The 19463-nt window shown below is 37.2% G+C and overlaps 1 protein-coding gene and 1 non-coding gene across 2 annotated transcripts in view; one reads left to right on the top strand and one right to left on the bottom strand.

The window, feature by feature from the left end:
- Nucleotides 1–19463, top strand: part of LOC106884025 (endothelin-converting enzyme homolog) — a 582571-nt gene that overhangs the window by 146636 nt on the left and 416472 nt on the right. The window lies entirely within an intron of this gene.
- LOC128249455 (U6 spliceosomal RNA) lies at nucleotides 2794–2900 on the bottom strand. Its single transcript, XR_008265575.2, has one exon. It is a non-coding gene; the product is annotated as a U6 spliceosomal RNA (small nuclear RNA).

The raw sequence follows: 19463 nt of genomic DNA, 5'->3' as shown, positions 1-19463 counted from the left end.
CCCTTGCGAGAGAGAAGCGAGAGTGCCTAACGACACTCCGCTTGCCAAGCTCCCAACTTTGGTCTCCACTTGATCCATGGTTCTAGTTCACTAAAACAAATAAACCTAGGAAATAACGATTTAACGAACGGAGACCACACCTGTTCACCATCCATGTAGACCCACAGATGCCTCAGCCTCAACGCATCTGTGCGCATCAACGGCCAGGGCATCCCTAGCCCACCCTTTAGCGGATGCTGCCAGCAAGCAGAGCGCTTTACAAGAGGAAATTTACCCTTCTACAAGAAGCGAAAGAGCAGACGCTCTAACTTGATCAGCCACGAAACGGGACAAGGCACGACGGTTAGGCGATAGGTAATCACAGATGCAATAAACACAACTGCGACCTCCACCCTTCCTTTCAGAGAGAGCCGCCGCTTCGACCAGTTCTGAGTTAGGTGGGTCACCCTGCTCGTCACCTCGCCCCAATTCTTCTCTATCTGGAGGGCTGGACCAAACCAGACCTCTAGCATTTTAAGTGGCCCCTCCGTCCAACGCTGTTGGGAGGTATCGACTTGCCTCTCCAGGTGCCGAGTTGCAAGCCGACTGGCTTATACCGGTCAACTTTTGCTCCTGCTACCGCCTCGTTGTCCTTAATGACCTTGCCTATTATCCTCTGTAAGTGTTCCACCTCGGACACGGTGATGGTGATGTCATCCGTGTACGCCGAAACCGTCCTTCCACAACCTAGATAGACAGAATCAATTGTGGGTCGGTTTATCTTAATTGAAATATATAGAAATAACGGACAAGTTCACATAAAACTTGTGCATGCCATGTGACTGGCGGTTTTTAATTATTTAAACAAATGTACAGCATTTGTTATATATTGATTAAGAGTTCAATACACATTTGCCACCTCAATAAGAAAGTCGATTTGGTGAGCTTCTTTTTCTGCCGGATCACCAGTTTACTCCAATTCATCATCTCGTCGACTCCATGCGTTTGAGGTTCGGGTTTCTCTACCTTGACGGCGCAGTTGTCATTGCCTAGCCTCGAGTCGATTCCTACCCGGACTGGTTGACAACTGTCCGTCGACGGGAGCATTTGGTCGAAACTAGCTAACCGGCTTTTGATTTCGTTTGCGACGACCATAGTATTCGCCCCTTTCTATGACAGATATATGACGGGACTTGCTTCCTTCATGCATTTGTTGCGGTACCAGATGTTACTAAAGGGTATGAATCGGGAATTGCAGCTGGTACGTAATAGTCTTCAGAATAACCTTTCCCCAGGAGAAGCAGCTTTCACGCTCAATCATCGATGGCCACAGTCAAATGACTGAAATAAGTAGAGTATAAAAGTGTATAAGCAGACCTAAAATTAAGCGGTAAATCTAATGTTTTAATGTCTACACTATGCACATGTCAAATTACTGAAATTGTAAGAAATTCAACGTTGGTCGTGTTAGAGAACAAATGATTTCACTATAACAAGTTAAATATACATAGAACATATAAAATAATTGTTTGGGTAGTTTAAACGTACAATGTGCAGCAGACAAAATATTTCAAACACTCTCATCTTAATTAGAAACAACATATGCAAGTTACTCCAGATGAAGAAACGCCTCGTAAAAATATTAACATGTTTTCATAAAGATACATTATTTCGCAAAAACTTCTGCATTATATTCCCTTGAAATAAGATAAGTGAAGTGAAATCTAAAATACTTTGATTGGTTTTTTGATGTAGAGCATTTTATGTATACCATTTTATGTATGCTATTTTATGTATACCATTTTATGTATACCTGTAGGTTTTCAGAATATAACAAGGTTTCTCATTCGATTGTAAATTGAAAGAAAATTTTCAATTCTAATAACTCTAATAATTAGTATATTTCAGAAGAGTTATATTGTTAGACATGGTGTCAGTTCTTACAGTTTATTTTTGTTCTTTGTTCTTACAATAGTGTTTAAAGTCGATTAATTCTATCTTGAAACGTTACAGGTAACTTTTCAAACCAATACAGGATTTTCTGTACGGTTACAGGCTCTGCCAGAAATCGTAATCAAATTTTGCTGAAATAACACCAAACCGTCTTTATGGAAAGGAAGAACATGTTAGATAAAGTAGTCTGAGAAAAGTGACAGTATATGACGGTGCATAAGGTGATTGGGTGTATAAGACGGAACCATTTCTATTTAGAATATTAAGCGAGCAAGTTCGGGAGAGAGAGTAGGTCGATAAGAGGTACTTATTTAATCGACCCTGAAATGATGAGAGGCAAAGTCGACCTCAACGGAATTTTAACTCAGAACGTAAAGACGGACGAAATGCCGCAAAATAATATACTCTTTTATTCTTTCACCTGTTTCAGTCATTTGATTGTGGCCATGCTGGAGCACCGCCTTTAGTCGAGCAAATCGACCCCAGGACTTATTCTTTGTAAGCCTAGTACTTATTCTATCAGTCTCTTTTGCCGAACCGCTAAGTTACGGGGACATAAACACACCAGTATCGGTTGTCAGGCGATGTTGGGGGGGACAAACACAGACACACAAACATACACACACACACACACACACACACACACACACACACACACACACACATATATATATATATATATATATACGACGGGCTTCTTTCAGTTTCCGTCTACCAATTACCAAATCCACTCACAAGGCTTTGGTTGACCCGAGGCTATAGTAGAAGACACTTGCCTAAGGTGCCACGCAGTGGGACTGAAGCAAGAACCATGTGGTTGGTAAGCAAGCTACTTACCACACAGCCACTCCTGCGCCTATAAAAAATGTGGAACGCTTCACGAATTTGCGTGTCATCCTTGCGCAGGGGCCATGCTAATCTTCTCTGTATCGTTCCAATTTTAGAATATGCATATGTACCGCCATAGCTATACCAGGAATTTTGATAAAAATTACACTGCAAGTATTTTCCTTCATTCGTAAAAAAATGGCTTGCTACATGAAACCACAAGATGTTAAAATTTATTTAGTATAACAGTGTTTAAGACCTCTCTTGGTACAGAGTGACATTTAAGGCTCAAATTCCAATCTCCATACTGGCATTTATGTTATTTTTGAAATTGTTGGGTGGTCACGGTTAGAATGTTTTTGATACTATGTCTACTCAACCAGGGAAGACTTGAGACTACGCGACAAGTGATTAATTTCAAATTGACACTTTGAGAAAGAGGTTCGATGCTAAGCGATGCGAAAGATGTAAAGAAAAAGAAAATCATGTAACGCTTTAATTAATCGCCCCACGTCTTCTGTCATGTCAATTAATCATGAAATGTTTCTTTCCATTAGCATATGGACTGATTGAAAGTTGTTAAAATTGTGATCTTTGTCAAAGTAGACACATCATGTCTACGCCATTTCGTGAATATTCTCCTATGTCCTTGATTAATTCACCCTGATATTCCAATTATTTTCTTTTTCGGTGTCCCTTTCAATATACTTGTCATATTTATACACAAGCATATGTGTGTGTGTGTGTGTGTGTGTGTGTGTGTGTGTGTGTGTGTGTGCGTGTGTGTGTGTGTGCGTGTGTGTGTGTGCGTGTGTGTGTGTGTGCGTGTGTGTGTGTGCGCGCGCGCGTGAGGATTAACTATGATTAGTCAATGATAGTTTTTGCATTCGATAAGAAACGTACACTGATTGTTTGCACTGGGAAATACAAGCATTTGTTCGGCGTTTGATATAATATCTCTAAAGTAAGGCTTTAAGACTTTGTAATCATGGACAGAAATGGATCAATATTTATGGTAAACAGAAATAGATAGAGAGAAGGATAGAGCGTGAAGAAGTTAGAGAGAAGGGAAAATTATTACAATGCTTTTAATTTGAAAGCAACCCGCCCAGATTAATTGTTTATGCTTATATGTTTATATGTAGACATATATAGTTGAAGATGTATTATTAAAACAGAAAATCTGAACGAAGAGGAGAAGGGAGTTAGATAAGAGAGCAGAAGATATGAAAAAGTTTATTAAATAGGTAGTGAGAGCTACCTTATTAATCATAATTTTTGGCAAAGATTTATGTAAAATTGAGTGTGCATGTTCTCATGTGTGTGTATGGTCGTACGTTACTGTTATGCTTTAACGTCATTCATTCAGTGATTATTTTCAAGCTAGTCAGCTATTCACAAATGTCAGCTATTTATATACTCAGCCAATTTGCTTGGGGATTAAATTCGTTACTAATCTCTGTGGAAAGTGCACACTGGCAACACGTAATTAGTTGTAGCAATAGGTACGGTAAGCATTTTACGTTTTTTCTTTTCAAAAAATGGTCCATAACATTTACAACAGCGAACAAATTTGTCCCATCTATATGCGGGCGCGCAAATGTCCTCGGATTTCGGACTCTATTACGAACTTGATATAATTTTTTAATATTTTACTGACACTTAAGTCAGGAGTAGCGATAAATGCTTTCGTTTTGCAGAAAATATCAGTGGATCAGCTGAGAGGTAGGCTTATTGGCAATTAAATAGTTAATTTTAGAGGACGACATGGGTGATTGAGATGTCAACGAGCAGGACGATGCAATATGTTGTTGAAGTGTCATAGACTGAAACAACTTGCAACTAGAACATCCATGTCGCTTGTTTGTCACAAACTGGAGTCGGATGCCGAGTCATCTCTTGCACAAGATTCAAAATGTTGCACTGAAATAACAACGGATGGAGTTATTATAGCAGATAAAACAGGCGATACAAGGTACAGGAAAGTTTACCTTTATATTTTACTACTCATCCATGAAATCTATGCATCTATCTTTCTCCTTCTGTCATCTGACTGTTTCTGACTTTTGCTCTCCCCCTCTCTTTTTCTTCTTTCCACATACTTACATATATGTACATATATCGATACAAACATACATATAATCATTATAATTATCATAATTGTTATTACTATTATTATTATTGTTGTTATTATTATTATTATTATTATTGTTATTATTATTATTATTATTAGTAGTAGTAGTAGTAGTAGTAGTAGTAGTAGTAGTAGTAGTAGTAGTAGTAGTAGTAGTAGTAGTAGTAGTAGTAGTAGTAGTTTTCCAATTCAAGAATCTTGCCACCGAGGACAATCGTCTGATGTATATCAAAGTAGAAATGTTGAAAATGTTTTTTTAAGATTTCTGTGATGACACACTACCTATAGTCAACTTTATCAACAATTTGTAAGCATGCGTGCGTGTGTATATATCTGAGTATTTATCTCTCTGTGTTTGTGTGTGTATGTGTGTGTGTGTGTGTGTGTGTGTGTGTGTGTGAGTGTGTATCTAATACAGAGAATGCAGAGAATGCAATATCTCAAGTAAATAATTATATTGTTAAAGCATATTAACAGAAAATTTTAAACGCATTTTTAATATATTTTGTATGTATGTATGTATGTGAGTATTATGTTTGCATGCATGTATATATGTGTATATATGTAAATGTGTGTATTTATGCATGTGTGTGTTTGTGTATGTGTGTGTGTGTGTATGAGTGTGTCTGTGCGCGTGCGCGCGTGTGTGCCACCCGAGAGTGGTTTCAGTCGCCAGTGCCTCGGTTGAGAGGTAACTTTACAGTACCACATATTGAAAAGACATCAGTTGTCAGTGGAGGAGGCTACAAACTCATGTGTGCTATCATTAATCATATTCACATACATATACACATGCATACTATACATCGTACACTTGTATGTATGTGTGTGTGTGTGTGTTTATGTACATGTTTAAGCGTACATGTGTTTGCATGCATCCATATTTTGACTCTTGTCTTATTGTTACCCGCACTACTTCCATATTTAGAACCATTTCGTGATTTTTCGACACTTTTATTCGATTTGAAATTTTCTAATATGACGCTTTTTTACAACTACAGCAAATGTAAGTAAATATCAGGTGTTATACCCCACGGCCTAATTTTTATTCTTGGTTAGGCCATTTCGCATAAGCTTAGTATTTTCAACACTGCTCTGTACTGAAAAGAGATAAGCTCAGCCTGCGAGAATATTTTCATGTACTTCTGTTGAAAGCAAAGTAACATGATCTAAATATCCCGCTCAGCCTCGTCAGTTAATTCTTATTCTACTGTTGTTTGACGTAATTCAGTCCGGATCAGACCAAAGCTATGATGAAAAGTATTTCAACAAATATCGTTCATCTTTTTGCATACCTACAACTGCATTGTATAATGCATCCCTTCATTTTATAAGAGGTTATAGAGTGATTAGAGTGAAATTTTGTTACATTCACCGGCAAGTCGAGAGTCATTAGAGGGTTCATTATTGTTATGAATATGGCAAAATCATAGTCACTAGTGATAGTCAACGATGTTGGTAGCTTTATATACAATTTGCTGATGAATTTTTTTCTCATATTTTTTCTCCGATGGTAAAACGTCCATCTTTCATCTCTACGGCAAATTGTAAACTTATCGATTTCTATTACTATACATTAGTTATTGAGAAGATTGATACATGTAGAAATTTGATCCATTTGTGAATTTAACTCATTATAATTCAAATTTAGTTATTACTTCGCAATAATCATTTCGGAATTCTCAAAATGAAATTCGTGTTGGCTTATAACCCCAAACCAATTCCCTGTTTTTTTACATAATATCTTCATTTGTACTATGAAGGTGCAAGCTAACTATTTAGAAGCATTGCTTTCGATAACACGTATAATACTATAAAAAATATATGCACATATATAAAGATATTTGTTGACACGATGTGCGTGTCATGTGTATACGCTTATGGTTACACAAATAATCGTCAAGTTTGAATGCATTAACTCGTCTTAAATTATTGATTGATAAAGCTTGTAATGGTGTAACACATTTTTCTGAATTATCTGCCCAAATGGATTATTGCCATCCCACACAGCTTAAGACATTACTACTGCTGTTCGATTTGCAGTAAAGGCCAAGGTTAATTCAACCATGAACTTGTACAACTGTGGCTAAAACAGCTTAGTAATATTACAAAGTAGGTTGCATGTGTTGCTGTACGTTGAAAGATACAATAATCTGTATAGGTGCATGTGGATTAGCATTACCTACATATACATCTGTTATACGCCCTCACACACATAACCATTTTGACACACTCCACCACACACATACATAACTGTGTGTGAGTGTGTCTGTATGTGTGTGTGAGTGTGTATGAGTGTGTGTACGTATGTGTGTTATAAATGTGTGTTCGTAGATATGAGTGTAACAAAGAGTGTGTGTACATGTCTGGGTGGATGTGACAACGAGAGCGTGAAAATAGTTTATGCGAGTATCTCACAGGTAACATGTGATAAATGTTTTAAAGATCTATGTGGCACTCATGCTTCTGCGACCTATACCCAAAGGAGACGCGGAACTCAGCATTTTAAGATAACGGGGCATCATTCAATCTAAAGTGCTGTGCTTCCCAGATCAGTCAGTCGACCATAGTTCATTGTATTTGTGTTGGGTAAAGTACACCATTTGAGAATCAAAATTATTGATCATAAACTCAACGCACTGCTTTGACAGGATAAAATTACAGATAATTACACACACACTCACTCACACACACCACACACACACTCGCACACATATTTAAGTATATGTATTAAATATATGTATATTCAATTATTAATTAAAAGCAGCGCTAGCGTTCTGAATATTATCGACCGCACATACTGTGTGTGTTTTGCTTGTTCGCCGGTTCGCTCTGGGAGCGACTCCCTCTTAACATTGAGTGTTAAAACACCTGAGGGTTATAGATAAGCAAAACAACTCACCTCCAATCTAATTCAGGAGCGATGGATACCGATAATTCGCAATTTTTGTGCCTTATCATAAGCGCGTGTATATATATATATATATATATATATATATATATATATATATATATATATAAACAATATATGAGTATATGCATATATATGTACATGTATGTACATACCTTCATTTACATGTACATATAGATACATATCTGGGTACATGACGTTGCAAAAAAACATGGACAAAATGATAAACAAGTTACAAAAAACAAGCAGGTCACACACACACACACACACACACACATATATATATGTGTATATATAGTAGGTACAGGCATGGCCATGTAGGCGCAGGCGTGGCTATACAGGTGAAGGCGTGGTTATATAGGCGCAGGAATGACTGTGTGGTAAGAAGCTTGCTTCCTAACCACATTGTTCCGGGTTCAGTCCAACTGTGTGACACCTTGGGCAAGTATCTTCTACTACAGCCTCGGGCCGACCAAAGCCTTGTGAGTAGATTTGATAGAGAGAAACTGAAAGAAGCCTATCGTGAATAGTGTGTGTGTGCGTGGGGGGAGGTGTTTGTGTCCGTGTTTGTCTTCTCACGCATCACCGCTTGACAACCAGTACTGTTGTGTTTACTTTGCCGTAACAGCGGTTCGTTAAAAGACACCGATAAAATAAGTACTAAGCTTTAAAAAATAAGTCTTGAGGTTTATTTGTTCGACTAAAAACCTTTTAATGTTGTGCTCCAGCATGGCCGCAGTCAAATGACTGAAGCAAGTAAAAGAATAAAAGAATATACAAGGTGTCGGGATATGAGGCATTCCTAAAAGAAGCAGTGGAAACCAAATCGAAGCAGAATCAATCCATTTAATGCTTCCATCTTTTTGTATAACTATGATTGCATTGCACAATGTGCTCCTTCCTTTTATAAGAAGTTAAGTGATCTGTGGGAAGTTTGGTTAGCATTTCCAGGCGGTCCATTGTTTCGCTTCTTCTAGTATATACATATACATATGAATGTATGTATGTATGTATGTATGTATGTATGTATGTATGTATAACGACAACAAATAGTCTAAAGAAGGATTTGGAACCGAAATCGATGATACAATTTTCACATCACTGTATTGATCACGTTCAGCAACGGCGTTGGACGCAGCTTATCTCATAACACTTTAAATGATATCTTTGATTACGGACCAGGCTGAGCATCGTTATACCTGCCTAAAATATGTGGGTTTTTTTTTCAATCCTTAACAATTTCATAAATTTCTTTGAAATATGTCTACAAAACCATTTCCCCTTCAGTCATGGTACATTTCGCTGTATTTCTAAAAGTATCAGAATTAGTAGGAAATAGTTTTGTCTTTTCATCGTTTTTCTTTTACTTGTTTCAGTGTCTCATGCTTGGGCACTGCCTTAAAGAATATAAGTCGAACGAATCGACGCCAGTATATTTATTTTAGCGATATATTTTACCGAATCGCTAAGTTACGGGACGCAAGCACGCCAAAACCAGTTGTCAAGTGATGGGAGAGTAGAAAAACACACAATCACACCAACACTCACACATATGTATACGACGGGCTTCTTTCAGTTTCCGTCTATCAAATACATTCACAAGATTTTGGTTGATCGGGGGCTATAGTAGAAGACACTTGCCCAAGATTCCATACAGTAAGACTGAATCCGGAGTCATGTAGTTGGGAAGCAAACGTCTTATTATATAGTCACGTTTGTGCCTATAGATTTAAAAACTTCATCTTTTTATTGTTTTACAACACACTCGGATTTGTTTCCGTTTACTCTGTCGCTCTTATTCGATTACGGTGTTTTGCCAAACCTCTCAAATCTTCAGTAGAAAGGCTTTTTTCATCTCCTTTCCTGTTTACAATTAATTCCAAAATGTCATCTTCTGTAACCGCATCCTATCCAATCAACTTTGAAACTTTATTTACTTTATTTAAGACTACAACGCTCTCCTCTACCTGAGTAAATTCTTCAAAGTCGTTCCTTGGCCTGTCTAAAACATCATTCTATTCTGCATTTAACCAGTTTGTAGTATCCCTTTCAAATGACATAATAGTAAACGGCATTTTAAAACACTAGTCAAACGAACGATCGTATTTGCTATCAGTCAGTGGTTCAGAGTGAAAACACAGTGACCACTTTAAAGCATTCCCGCAAGTAATAAAATTATTGTCAAACCCTGGTCCACCGGCTACAATTTAGATGTGCTTGGAGCGATGGAAAACCTATTTATTTTAAGCTTTGCTCGAAAGTCAAGATTTGGGGAGTTCCCAAGAGCGTTATTCAAGAGAAGATTATGGGCAGTAAATCATTCTCGACACAGAAGCTTAAATTGTTTGTATACAAGAGAACAATTCTTGCGTGACCTACGCCTTTTTGCTTGACTCCCAATTGTAACTTATTTAATTCTTTCAATGCTCATGGTAACTTGTAGCGCTACGATGGCTCTACCATTTGACGACCAAGCAGGAGTATTAGTCTAAATAGACTTTACCTCTTCACAATTAGAGTTCTTTTGTTTTTCTTCTAGCTGGAATACCTTTTCTGGTTGGAAGGACTCAATGGAAGGTCTTTCATATACAATGTTAATAACTCCTCTATTTGTTCCACTAATTCACTCAAGATTAGTTCACATTGCGTTTAGTCTAGTAGTTTACTACGTCGAATGCAAAATTAGGTCAGTAAAGTCGCACGCCTGAATTTCTGATAAATACTATCTCAAATACTATTGACACAGAGTGCATGAATACCAGAAGTGAATATATTCATAGAAAACACATTTCTAATTTATGACGACGTGTCTGTCTTCTACTGCTACTATGTTATCTCGAAGTAAGGGTCACTTCCGCATTTACTACTCATTGATTATAGCAGCAACCAGGATTAGTGTAATTAACTGAAGGTGCGAAGAATGTAGGCACTTGAAATGTTTCTTTTTTAAAACTCACACTACAAGACAGAATATATTTGATTAAAGGGAATAAAAAAAACTTGTTAGGTTGATGATGACGCTGATTAATGATATATATACAAAGCTTGAGTAACGTCCCTTTATTCTAACAAATAAACACGTGTTTGTACTCGCTCTCCACAACCTCTAAGCAATATCTCGACGATAAGAAGTTAAATAAGACAAATGAATCAGATATACTATCAATGGTTTTGGAATAGGTCGTTGATTGCCAGGCGACTATCAAATATGTGGCAATATTTATATCACAAGCAAATAAATAAGCAACTCTGATTCTCATTAAAACAAAAAGTTGAAAACAAGACAGTAGTGTTTAAAAATGTTAGGAACACAACACTTCAGTATAACTTCATCACTCTTGAATAGGGGTTAAGAACTGCCAGTAAGAAACTCTGGGATCAGAAGAGATTAGCTGAAGAACAAATAACAAGAAAGCACTAAGAAGATATTTCATTGTCTGCTACTGGTACATAGAAACTGAGCTTCTATCGTAGATATCCTGTAGTCCTTTACCAGTTCTCAACATACAAATATACCAAGGTGGTTGGAATTGTAAGAAATATTGAAAAAAAAAAGATTAAAAAAAGACAGGGTTGTTAGCATGGTGAAGAACTATTGACCAATTTCTTGTCAGAATTTCTAATGTCTGAACCAATTCCACCAGGATCACTGTGGTAACAGTTTCATAAGTTACTCATTACAGCATCCAAACTCCTTTATGAAAGGAGTTAAGTGATGAATTAAGCAATTCATAGTCAACAAAAACTGTGATATATGAACAGCGATGGCATAGAAATTTGTTTTCAGTTTACCTGGCATTTAATTCTGATCCAGATTTATAGATGCTAGTATCTCGTCGATTGAACTGTCACTGATAGGACAAAGTATACTTCTAGGAGACAGTTTCTACTGTTTATATTTAAAGAGAATGTCCTTTTTGATAGGGAAATCTGACGAATACATAATTGACTTACTGGAAGACAAAAACATTACCAGATAGCTTTTCAAGATACGTATAAAATATGGTCTTTCTTCTTACATTGATGAGGGGTAGAAGGTAACTATATGAAAATATATCCAAAAAATATAATAACTGGATAAAAATTTGGGTTCTAAGAGCTTTCTATAAATCAGGGACCCACTATGTGCTTACCGTATCAGCACTTTTACTAACATTTTGGATGCTGGATGAGACTGATGTTAAAACGAAACTGTTCCTACCATATTTTCTACACAACAATAAACACACTGACCGTCTCTACAAGGTAGTTGAGGTATAACACCGATTCAAACAACCTTTGATTATTGCATCACATCCCTTCGATAATATTTACTAACCATCAAGCATCGAAGTGCATCCTTCGGTTAAAGCTACATACACGAAATAACTAGCGTCATGAAAATAAGAAATATGTTCGGTAGAAAATATTCTCTAAAGAATGACCAGGAATACTCAGACAGGGAATTTACAAGACTCTGCTACAATGAACATCAAATGAAAATCTTTCTGCTAATTTGTAGTAAGTCACACATAGCTATGTTGTTGGAAAGCTTCAGTGTGAGAGTAACATAGTTAACCTAGCTTTTTATAATAGATAGCACTAACGAAATACCTGATAACAAAATAGATAAGAATTGATGTAGGCTGTGTAGAATTAATACCAAAGAAGTGCCCAACAGCATAAGTATCAATCCAAAAATGTTATTACGATACTGTGTTTTCTTAGGCTTTTTTGAGTCGAGTACTGTTGGTTTACACTTCTCTAAACTTGCGAAAGCTATGCTACTTTCTGTCTAGAAGCCATTTATATTGTTCTCCTTTTCTCCTCTCTCTTATCAGTTCACTGAATATTCTTAGAACCTGCATAAAATACTTTCGCCTTACAATGCTGTCTCTAGATGTTCTGAAGTAGTCGTAATGTAATAGAATTCATAGAGGACTTGACAACTCGTCTGAGATCATTGCCGAAACCACTGCAGCTTGTTAAAATTCCATGAAAGTTATATATTCTTAAATTACTCATCATAGGTGAGAGTAGAAATTTTTTCCCTCTTTTTCAGTGTTGTTTTATCATAAATGCAATGCTACCATGGAAACTAAAGCAAACATTAAAAAAATAATTTCACCATCTAAAAGCATGGCAATGAATTATCTTTCTATGACATTGCATTCATTAAAGAATTAATTTGTAATGAACAGATTTTATTGGTTAAGAATATCATAAAATACATTCATATTCTCCCCTTTACATTTTTTTTTATATTGAATCAATACGTAGTTCAAACAGTGACCATGGTTTCCGATTATGCCAAAAGAAGGAAGATCTGCAAGTCTTCTTATTAACACATATTAATAGTTTTCTACTGAAATGTTCGCGAGTCAGGTATTCAACACTGCATGAATTGGAGCGAACTTTAAAACTAATCAAATCGAACAAATAAAAGAATTTTCCCGTGCAAACAAAGTTAACTTTTATCAATGGCAATTTTCACGTTAATTACACAAATAGAAATTATAATGAGAATGAAAGCATTCCTTTTCTTCTTACCTTTTAAATGCATCATGTGATTAGTAAATCATGACTTGATATAAATTCTCGAGGAATGTTTACAATTATTATCTCCCTGATTAAATTTATTGTCATTATGTGATTTATTTTTCATCAAGCGTTTAAGAGAATGCTAAATTTGCTTCCTGATTGTATGCGCATACATCCAAGTGATAATCATGTAGGTTAGAAACGTTTAGGTGATATAAAAATAGAAATCAATTCAAACGAATATACACAATATGTTCTGCTGCTTTCTTTTTTATTATTTTCTTTTCTTTGTACTATACATTTACATCAGCTAAAACCTTGCAGTTAATATCGGCTTTCAATGGTTAGATATTTGTTCTCAGTCTACAATATTATGGCCTACCATCTGATATCTTATTTACAGTATTATGATATAACATTTCGTTTATTCCATTCTCTTCTCTTAAGTATTATGGTGTTTCAGATATTGTCAGTTGTTTCTCACATGATGTTTGTGCTTCAAACCCACTGCAAATCCATCATTACCTTTCCAGTAATAAATCGTTTCAATCGCTCATTCTTCCATTTGTCTTTTTTTTTTTTTTTTGATCTATTCCATCTCAATCACAGATTTTTTTAATTATTTTTTTTTTTTAACTAAACACTTTGAAACTTCGAATGCTGGTAGAATTTCTCACGTAGAACACAGTCTACACTGAACGTTCTGGGCAAAATTTCATACTTTAGAAGTTATTTCGTGTTAAAGTTGTCATATTGGGGTAATTTCAACCAATCAACGACGTGTATTCGGTTGAAGAAAGCTACTGTATTTGCGATAGTAATCAAAGAGGAATAACTTTCGGGCAATCTTTACTAAATGTCACCACTCTGTTCTATTCGTACGGCGAGTGAAGACGATGTCATCTTTATCCTTTCTGCTTTTCTAGTCAGCACCGTACATTCCTTAGTCTTTCCCACCCTTCTACACTATCAACAAACAACCAGCGAGCGAACTAGTCACTGCCACTACAACTACCGTATTTTCCGGTGTATAAGCCACTATTTGTTTTGCTTTACTTTCATGTTTTGATTATGTTATTTTTTTATCAAATAAAGACTTTTATATTGGCGAAATGTGTTTGTTGTTGATTATAGTAAGATAAAATCAAGACAATAAAAATACATCTCATAGTTGTAAGATAAAGCATTTTGAAACAACATATGTGTCAACAACAAAAAAGCTAGTTGCGGACTCGTTGCTCTATGGTGTTGATTCTTCGAACAGAGTGGTGACATTTAGTAGAGATGACCCGGAAGTTGTTCTCTCTCTCTCTCTCTCTCTCTCTCTCTCTCTCTCTCTCTCTCTCTCTCTCTCTCTCTCTCCTCTCTCTCTCTCTCTCTCTCTCCCTCTCTCTCCTCTCTCTCTTCTTCTCTCTCTCTTCACACATTTATACATACATACATGTTTGTGCGTGCGCGCGCGCGTGTGTAATGTTTTTTATACGAAAAAAGCTGTGAATTATACAGTAGAGTTCAAATTCCGTCTAGATCAACTTCCTGTTTAGCTGTGGAGAAAACGATAATTAGTTTCTATTGAAGTGAAGGTGCATGACGTAGTTGTTGGGGTGTTGGAATCCTAATCGCGAGGTCATAGTTTCCATTTCCGGAAAGAGCAGCACGTCATGTGCTTGAACAAAAGCATTGACCTTAAGTTGTTCCAGTCCACTCAGTTGAAAATAAATGACAGCTACGGACCAAACTTGTGACAGGCTGGCTTCTTGTCTATTTTAAATGAACTCTTTAATGAATGCATTGTCATAAAAGAGATAACGGAATGCTATGCCTTTTAGGTAATCTCGGTTAAATATATGCCATGGAGACCGGGATAAGTTCCGGCCTAATCAACCCGAAGGTTCGTGACGGACCTAAAGCTAAGAAGTATATATTTATCTCGATTAAATAGATTATATCTTTACCGATAACAAACTGCTTCACGATATGAATAACTTCTTCACACACATTCTATTTGCATTGGCTTTCCGATTGATCTTATAATGGTCTTTAGATCAGTTTTACTGCCATGTTGTAATCATTTTAGCAAGCCTGCACTTTTGAAGTTAATTTGTTTGGAGCATCTCATTAGTACATCTATGATTAGATTTTAGACATCCTCTTTACGTAAGGGATATTATCCAGTTATGTTTGTAGGTTGGTATGTATGATATTCTTGAAATGTAACCAAAGGGTCGTGTCACTTTGTTGGTGTTCTGTCCATTGGTCAGTGGCCAATGATTAACTTGACCTCATTCTATTACAGGTACTGAGAGGGCTGAGAGGAAAAGTGAAGCCACGCAAAACCTATCCTAAAAATGTTACTAATCCCTACTCTAGGGATTCTATTACTCACAACATAAAATATTTAATACTGTTGTGATGTGTCAAGACTTCGTTGGCTAACGTTCTTTGAATGGTCAAATGTTCATATTTTCTCGATTCTCACAAACAATTCCACTGAACGCTTTCGTGCATATTTTGTTGATGAAATTACTTCTCGCTAGCTCGCCCACTAAAAACGTTTAAATATATATATATATATATATATTTCGTATGTGTATTTCGTGTGCAAGATTCTTGATGTGGATACGTGTGTTGAAAGAAATACAATTAAACCTTGGGAGAGGCATTATGCCGGTAATAAACACACGCACTGGTTCAGTCCTTTATTAATTTATATAGTTTTTTGTTAAATTATTTCATTGCACTCTTGCAATCTCTTCAGTAACTTGTCTCTCCACTTCCATTTATTTTGAATATATGATCTGGCGTTGTTTTGGCGTTGTTTCGAAACTGTTTGGTATGAGCATGTGAGTGTGTGCAAGCTCGTATGTGTGCACGCTCATATGTGTGCACGCACTTATGTGTTCGTGCTTATATGTAAGTATGTGCGTCCATATGTGTGTTTGTAACAATTTCGTTTATATCAGATCAGATAGAGACTTTTTAATTAATTTATTTACATTCATATTCCGCATCATATGTGTGAACAACACATGCAACCACGGGCAATTGTAAGGCCCTCATCTACGTGTATTTGGTGTTTAAAATTGGTTGCGTTTCAGTTATGAGGACCGACTCCTGTATTTGTCGCAAAGATGCGTCACCGGGGTGTCTAGACAGGATTTCTATGTTAATTCTGTCCAGTACACCACCGTGTTGTTCTTTGGCATGCTGGTAGAGCACCGAGGTTTGTTTTTGATTATTATAGTCCCTCCAATGTTCGTTTACACGCTCAGCCAAACTTCTTGCCGTCTCACCTATGTATGTGGTGTTTCTGTTTTTACACTCACCATCCATACAGCTTATTTTGTAGACTACATTTCTGGCTTTGCAGTTGGCACCAGGACTATTTTTGCACACAATGCAACTCTCCTCAACACACCTTGTTCTTCTGAAGGGATATGTTTTACATATTATTGATCTAATTGATCTCCCTGGTTTTTCTATAACATTTATCCTCAACTTGGTACTTTTGAGGATTTTTCGAAATCTGCGGGCCAGTTCTCCGTGTGGCGTGGCGTCCACAAACATTACTCCCTGGAACTTGTCGGTATTGTACCACGTGGTCTTTTTGTTTGTTTTGTTACTAATCCTTTGTAGTCTATTCCACTGTTTGTTACGGTATCTAGGTTGTGTTCCATTTGTATCTTTGACAACAATCTCCTCAAATTTCTTGTTAGCTCCTCTGTATACCCGGATTCTATCTTTCTGGCTGTATCCCGAAAATTGCATGCGATGCATGAAGTCTTGAATATGTTTTTGCCCCTCCCATGGACCGCACAGGGGGGATATGTTTTTCATTATTCTAACCAAATCGGCTACTAATATATTGATTTTCACACTGTGTGATAGAGCCGAATTCTTATGGATAACATACTTTGAAGATATAGGTTTCATATAATGTGAGTGGAGGATTTGAACTTTGTCATTAATTGTTTCTAGCCAAAGTTCTGTGTCAAGTACTGGGAGTCTCATGTTTAGGTGTCTTGTTGGGTAATCTATTGTTACTTTGATGCTCTGGTGTATTGTATTAGCTATATTCTGGATGTTTTCCATCACGATCTTCTCGTTCTCTTCAGTCTGAATGTTTGATGGTGTTTTGACTACGATGTTAACGTCATCCACATATCTCCCGTATAGTTTGAGTGTTATTGAGTGTTCTTCGAGAGTTGTTTTCATCTTTTTGTCCCACCAGGTCATGAATAGGCTTGCCACGTCTCCGGCCACACTGACACCAATAGCCGCTCCCTGGACCTGCATGTATAGTTTTTCATTGAATTTAACTATATGGTTCTGCAGGGTGGTCTTCAGACTTGCACCTACAGCATGTGCAACCATTTTTCGTGTTTGGATATTATCCTCTGGGTCGTGGGTGGGTGTATTCCATCCCTTCCAACGCTCTGCGGTGGTTTTTCTAGCAGCTGATGTGATCGTATGTGGTCTACCTCGTCCTGACCTGGTGGGGCAGAATCTAGTTAGGCCGTGGTGATCTAAGTATTCATTATTATAAACGAGCTTTAGGAGGAGGCCTAGTTCCCTCGTGTTCACTTCACGGAAGGTTACTTCACTTACCGAAATAATTTCAACACATCTCTCTACGGCAAAGTCAATGTCAATGGATGGATAGAGAGATACTACATCCATACTGCCTATAATACAATCTGTCAGGTCATGGGAGCAGTTACATTCATTGACTCTGCTGAGGAGGTCCTCAGTGCTTTCACAAACATCAGGAGACATCTCGATGTGTGGTCTTAATATCTGTGAGAGGAAGAATGACAGCCTATAATTGCTGGCAATATTGGCACCACAAATCGGTCGACATGGTGGGCCCATGATAGGGTCTGCAATGGGTTTATGGTCTTTTCGTAACCCATAGAGTGTAGGAATGTCGTTGTTGGATGATGCAAAGTTCTGTGCTGTGCGTCTCTTAGGTTGGAGTATGTTACACCACATTCCCATGTGTGCATTGAGAATTTTCTCTACTTTTTCATATTCTTGCGGTGTAACTTCTCTCATATCTTCTATATGTTTTTGCATCGTATGGGTGTAGTTTTGCAGGCTGTCTACCGATATCCTGCCTGATTTGTCTGTAGGGAGGCATACTATTTCATTGTTTCTAACTCTATGTTTTAGTTTTCGTATGCCCATTGCAGCTACTGTACCGAGTTGGTGGGCCTCTGCTTCGTTTTGTGTTGGTGCAGTTGCTATATAACGTGTTAATGTTTTCTTGAGTCTGCTTCTAGCTAAAGAGATCATGGCTTCTGTTTTATCATCTGTGTATGGCGAGATGCATACTCTTTTGTTGAAAGGTAAATCCGTTGGATAGATTCGGGTCATATCATAGGATTTGTCAACCGGGTTATAAAAGAGATTTTTTAAGGTGTTGTTGTTGCCATTGTTGTTATCATTGTATGTGTGGCTGCTGTTGTTGCTGTTGCTGTTGTTATTGTGACGGACGTTGTTGTTGCTGTTGTTCCTGGTGTGTGCGGTGCTGTTCGTGTGGTTGTTGCTATTGCTGTTATCATTGCTGTTGCTGATGGTGGTAGTGTAATCATTATTGTTGGTGGTGGTGGTGGTGGCGGTGTAGTTATTGTTGCCATTTCCATTGTTATTGTTGGTTGCATTGTGAATATTATGCGTATTACTGTCGTGGTGGTTTCTTACAACTGAGTTGTTGTTGTAGTGGTGTCCTAACCTCCATCTAATCTTAGTAAATGTTTTTTCAATCTCAGATAGACAATTGATCTTACTGACCTTGTTATACACTGCATATTTCGGTGGTAATCCTACGGCACACGCTTCATTTTCATCCAGTAGTACTGAGCCATACATTCCAGGTGTGTGACTATTTTCGTTTGCGATGTCATTGTATATCTCCGGTAGTTCGCAGTCCGACATCAGAATCCCGTTGATGTTATTTGGGTATTTGTCTTTGTTTCCTGTGTGTTGAGGTTGTTGTTGTCTCATCCATTTCAATTTGTTGCTGAAGTGTTTGTTACAGGCTCGGTTTATATAGTTATATTCCTGATGGATGATATCTGCGAGTTTTAACTCCTCATACGGTGTTATCATGTTCTTGAGGTTTTGTTGTAAGAACCT

This window comes from Octopus bimaculoides, chromosome 14, assembly GCF_046866305.1.
Source record: "Octopus bimaculoides isolate indiv1 chromosome 14, ASM4686630v1, whole genome shotgun sequence".
Classification (NCBI taxonomy): domain Eukaryota; kingdom Metazoa; phylum Mollusca; class Cephalopoda; order Octopoda; family Octopodidae; genus Octopus; species Octopus bimaculoides.
The sequence above is the reverse complement of the archived record's forward strand: the minus strand, read 5'-3'. Positions and strand labels throughout refer to the sequence as shown.